The sequence below is a fragment of the Melitaea cinxia genome, chromosome 4, assembly GCF_905220565.1.
Source record: "Melitaea cinxia chromosome 4, ilMelCinx1.1, whole genome shotgun sequence".
NCBI lineage: Eukaryota > Metazoa > Arthropoda > Insecta > Lepidoptera > Nymphalidae > Melitaea > Melitaea cinxia.
Window position 1 is genome coordinate 12,992,421 of NC_059397.1, and position 6,134 is coordinate 12,998,554.

The following is a 6,134-nucleotide window of genomic DNA, read 5'->3' on the forward strand; positions in this document are numbered from 1 at the left end:
GATAGAATGACAAGTAGTTCGTCCATTAACAATTTTAAAAACTTGTACCTGGCCCAAAAATAAGAATTCTTCTAATAATGAATATTGTGTTAGTTCAGTAAAGTTAAACTAGATGGCACAGTCCCTACATTCTGAATGTCTCTATGTTTTGGTTACGTTAATCATATTATATAGATTAATAAATTTTAGCGAGTAAATTTAGTACATTATTTTAGTTTCGCTATCCCAGAATTAAATGTAGTATATATTATAACAAAATTTAGTATTTGATTAATTTTTAAAAGCCTCAATTCTGTCATAGCTACATCTGTGGAGTTCAATTCTGAATACTTAGTAGTTTGGTACTTGCAAGGATTAGATATATTTGTTTTGCGAGAAAAAACCATGTACCTTATTTTATAAAACTGTGTTCTTCAACTTATATTAGTTTTGAGAAAACACGATAGATAGCGCTTTTAAAAATTTTCTTTGTATAATATACAAATTAATATTTTTAAAAATGTTTAAGTAATTTTAGCCATTTTGTAGTTAATAATAATAAAACAATAGAGCTTTAAAACATCCGTATATTCAATATATCCAGGCAAATATAGATCACACTTCTGAGATCAAATGTGTCCTATCGCTATGTAATATAGAGTCTAAATCTGTTCACGTTCCACTGTTAGGCAAGCAGGTTTTCTCTTATATGAATGGACTTAGTCCGCCCACGACTTTACTATGGACTTACATAGGAGTATATTAATTTTCTAATAAATAAACACAGATTTTAAGAAAAGAAATAAGTAGTGTAAAAATTATGTTTGTTACGTAATTTAATTTTAATTGTTTAATTATTACATTGCATCACGTATTTGGAAATTGAAGGAATAATGATGTCACTTGTATTTATTTGGGAATTTAATTAATGTACTCTTTCTTAAGAATTTTAAAATAAAAGCTAATTTGTGTCCACAATTTATAAGTTTCTTTAAATATATACATACAATAAACATATTTTTAAAGCATAGTTTTAAAATTTTAAAAATATAAAGAATAACTAAACTAGAACACGTCAAAGCATTTAATATCCTAATGTAAAAGTAAGGGTAATATTTTAACTTTGCACAAAGAGAAAACTGTCTGTACGAGCTTCGTCGGTAAAATCATTATAATTAACAGAAAAAATCAACTCTACATCTACGAGGATATGTGGTTAAGCCTCGAGTGAAAAAAACGTAATCGACTATATCTATAAGCTCATAGTCTATTTTCATCGACATTTATTCAGGAGCCGATACAATACAAATGTAGGTAAGTGTTAAAAGGGACTTTAAATAGGAGCTAGGTACTAGCGAGCGGCTCCATTCATCGACGAAGCGCAGACTGCGCGGGGCGACTGCGGCGCGGGGGGGTGGGTCCCAGGTTCCAGTTCGCCTAGTACCTCCGCGATCGCGACACGGGAATATTTCGTCCTCTAAGCGCAAATTAACAATAAAATACATATTGTAACGCACTTTTTCGTGATCGGTTCGGCTTTGTAATTATAGCTCTGTTCTAGTGAACTTTTTCTGTTCAAGTGTTGTGTTCGAATGATATTACATCGTACTTATTATTGAAAAGGTAAATAACACTTATAAAATTTATTGTATGCTTATCGTTAGTTTTATTTCATTTTATTCATTGTATTTACGTAAATACGTATTTAAATGCATATATATTAGCTTTTGGTTTCCAGTATGCAAAAACCAAAAAAAAAAAAATCAATAAAAATAGGCGGATGTATGATCTATTTATATTAAAATCCTAATGGTGTATTAAAATTATAGTTTAACGATTTAATTAGGGTTGACGTAGTATGAAAGATTTCATGGTCATCTAGTGGGCGGCAGGTTTAGTTTCAGCGAGGGTAGCGGTAGGGTCGAGGCGCGGGCGGGCGTGGGCACTCGCGCACCCCGTATTGATCGCGTTTTCCTAGCTACACGGTAAATATTGTCATAATAAAGTTATTTTAAGTATATAATTATTGATATTTTTAGATTCAATATTATGCGTAAATTCTTTAACTGTCTATCTCTTACTATTTCGATACGAAATTCGTTTCACAATAATTATAATGATTAATTATGGTCCAGAATTTCGGATGATTTATATAGATAGAGGTAATATAGTTTTTTATCTTTATTACCTCTAAACCAATTTTATGTGTATATTTATAGCTAATATTTTGATTGTATGCATAATATTTAAAGTACTAAATACTTTGAAACAGTATTGTAGACACAAGATTCTTTTACGCAGTATTCACAGTTAAGTTAAAGCCAAATATTTTAAAAAATAACATTAATTTTCATTTTCGTAAAAAAAATAACATTAATTTTAATTTTTGTAAAGAAATGAGCATTATTTGTTATAGTTTCATATAATTTTAATTTAAAATTTTAAAATAATTTTACAAATAATATCCAAAATCTAAAGAGTTTTATTTTAATCCATTCAAATAAAATATTTCAACACTTTATTTAGATAAATATTATGTTTGAGAGAAAGAAAGATAGGTTAATAGAAATAAACGATGTAAAAATAGAGTTGAACAGTATATAATAATAGTAGCCTTTACGTGGCAGGTACATGAGGGTAGATAAACCTCTGGCGAGGCGTAATGCGCGACGCGGTGCGTAGTGAATGGATTGGACTCAACAAGTAGCTAGTAGTTCGCGCATGCCTTTACATAATTCAATACAATTGCCAATTTTCAATATGGCTGCATCTATAAAAAGAATAAGTATTAATTTGCGATTATAATCGATCGAATCGATTACAATTTCAAATTGATCCGTTATAAAAAAAAAAAAAAACAGAGCTAAATGTAGTTTCCATCATTAGGAACGAAATTAACGTTCTCAGTTTTTCATATAATATTTTATATCAACATAAAATCTATTTTTAGTATTTTTATTTACCGCTTCAAAGTAATATGATTTAAGAAAGTGAAAAAAGATTTAAAAAAATGAATAAATTTGACAGTGATTGAAATTGAAATGAAAATGTAATTGGTAAGTTTTAATTGCAACTAAAAGCCATTAAGCAAAGAACTGAACTGAAGTTTTAATTGTTAGCATTTGAGTATAAAAATGATTATTTATTGATCTTATCTTTTTATAATTATGAATACCATTAAATTTATTCTTGTTGAAAATTGTTCTAAAAAAGTCAATAAGTGAGTCGCTGAAATGTAAGTTAGGTTCATGTCAGACAGATATAATTGTGTGGTTACTCATCTTATAAGTCTTTATATTGCAAGTCAATGCAAGAAGTTATGATAAATAATACGGAAATAATAATAATAAACATTAATTAAAACTAAAATAAAGCTTTCACAACGTTTAAGAATAAGGATAGTGGTTTAGGATTATGAGAATGTTTTCATTATGATCATTAAATTGTCCTTAACAATACTAGTTGTTAAGAACTGGGGACTACATAACGATAATCCTAATTATCCAGGATTCATGCAATGTTGGCATTATTATTTCATTTGCTTGTTTAAAAAAAATATTTTAGTTATCAATATCGAGTCTTCACTTCAAAGATTCCGCAATGCTTGAAGACAAAAGTCTTCGAGCAATGCATCCTGCCTGTGTTAACACACGGAGCCGAAATATGGACACTGACGAAGGGACTGGTCCACAAGTTTAAAGTCGCTCAACGTGCAATGGAACGGGCTATGCTTGGGGTTTCTCTTAAAGATAGCATTAGAAATGAGACTATCCGCGAGAGAACGAAAGTAACCGTCATAGCCCACAGAATTAGCAAGTTGAAGTGGCAGTGGGCTGGTCGCCCGTGTCGCAGGGCCGATGGCCGACGGCCGCTGGACTGACGATCTACGTAAGATTGTAAGTGGTTGCTTAATGAGGATTGCGGAAAATCGGGATGTTCGGCGCGAACTTGGGAAGGCCTGTGTTCAACAGTGGACTGCGATAGGCTGAAGTGTGTATCAAATACCAAGCCTTTTACAACAAATTTTCAAATAGGATTTGATGTTAAGGTTTCATTAACAGACAACTCAGAAAATTGAAAATAATGCGAAAGATTTTCACAACGGTTATCGTAAAGTATGCGTTATTTTTTTATTGTTGGTTCGTATACATAGCACCATCTACGTTTTATAAAGTAATTGAACACGAAGACATTGTCAATTTTAAGTAGCCTTAGTTTTTGCTACGAAATAATATTGTAGATTTAACATTCTTTAACAATCATTAAATTATAAGGTCTAAGCTCTAAGGTCAGATAATTTCAGAGATCATAATCTCAGACTCACTTGTTATTATTTATTTTGTCAAACCAGTACAGTAACCAGTTTCAGTATTTTCATGAAAACATACCAAAATATCGATTGTTTTAATATAAATAGTTTTATATCATCGCAGTTTAAACACGAGAATGTATCATAAAATTGTAACTCCTAGTTTCCGACTGCGCAAAGTAAACATTTCCTTTTTGGGTAATGGTATTTATAATAATAATGATACTTTTGTATAATAAAATCCCATAAAAGATATTGAAACCGTCTGAAAATATAAATTTACAGGATTACGTACATGATAAACATGTGAGGACTTACCCGAATAGAAATTTTTTCGTCTTCCTTAGAAGGACCGGACCAGGCATGCCTGATCAGAACTAGATAAGGCATGTAACGCAGATAATTGGTCTGGGCCTGATCAGGATGAGATGAGATTTCCTGATCGGATCCAGATCAGGAAATCTCATCTCATCCTGATCAGCCGGTTGGGTCCGGTCCTTTTAAAAAACACGAATGTATGTTCTTGAAAAATTGTTTAACCTTTAATTAGGCGCGTGGGGTCGCCGCGACCCCAAGTGATTTTCAAGTTAAGTTATTTTTTTAGCTATTGAAGCTGGCAACCCGATTTTTTTGCTAGCTTCCTAACTCTTTAGTCTGCACTCGAATCAGTTTCGCCCGCGCCACAGAGTTGATCGCAAGCACTGCACGGAGGGGTTTGGGGTCGCGGCGACCCCGCGCGACTAATAGTGTAGTTTAAATTTAGGTAAGTAAATATTTATATATCATGATTTTTAAACATTTTTTCACCTTATAATGTCAATTTCGAAAATATTTAACTATTTACCACCGCTCTGTACATAATTATAGATATATGTAAAATACGAAATTGTGTAATTTTTTATGTTTTTGTGTGGTAAACACAACGCTTTTACGTTTTGCTTTTTCTCTATGCATATAAACTACGATGACTTTTTTTAGTTTATCAAGTTTTTTTAACAGTTATTTATCTTTTACAGAATTATTTCAACATGGCCCAAAATAGGCAGAGTCTTCGACTTGAAGTACACTCAACGTTATTTGGTTTTCATGACGACCTGACAAATTTAAATCTGTTGGGAGGGAGAATTGAAGAAGCCTGAGATGATTTTATTCTATAATAAAACAAAGGGTGGCGTAGACATTAATGACAAGCTGTGTTCCACATATAACGTTGCTCGGCGGACAAAGAAATGGCCTATGGTTATCTTTTTTCATTTATTCAACGTGTCTGCTATAAATGCATTTGTTATTTTCTAATTTCAATAACAATGAGGTTACTATAAACAGACGAATTTTCCTAAAGTTACTATCAACAGAATTAGTAAAAGCACATCGATTAGCGCGAGCAATAGTTTCGTCTCTGCCTAGTGCTTTGAAAAAGCGATTATCAGAACCTGAGACTGCGACTCCTTCAACGTCCAACACAGGATTGCCCCCAGCAAAAAGAGGAAGGTGCTACATCTGTCCACGAAAAGGCGACAGGAAAACGACCGCAAAGTGCAATAAGTGCAACAATTTTATCTGTGGCGATCATACAAAGAAAGTTTGTGATAATTGTTGAATTATAATAGTACTTACAAAAAACACATTTTTCTATTGTTCTAAATATCTTTCTAGATTTTTTTTGTATTTTTCTAAAAGTTTAATAAGAAATAAGTAGAACAAAAACAATTAAAGTTGATTATTAATTAAAATGTTTCTTATTTCATACCTATCAATTTGGGGTAACTGGAGACCCCGCGCGACTAACAATGTTAGTTTATTGGCGCGCCTAATTAAAGGTTAACAAAAAAAGCGTATTGATATT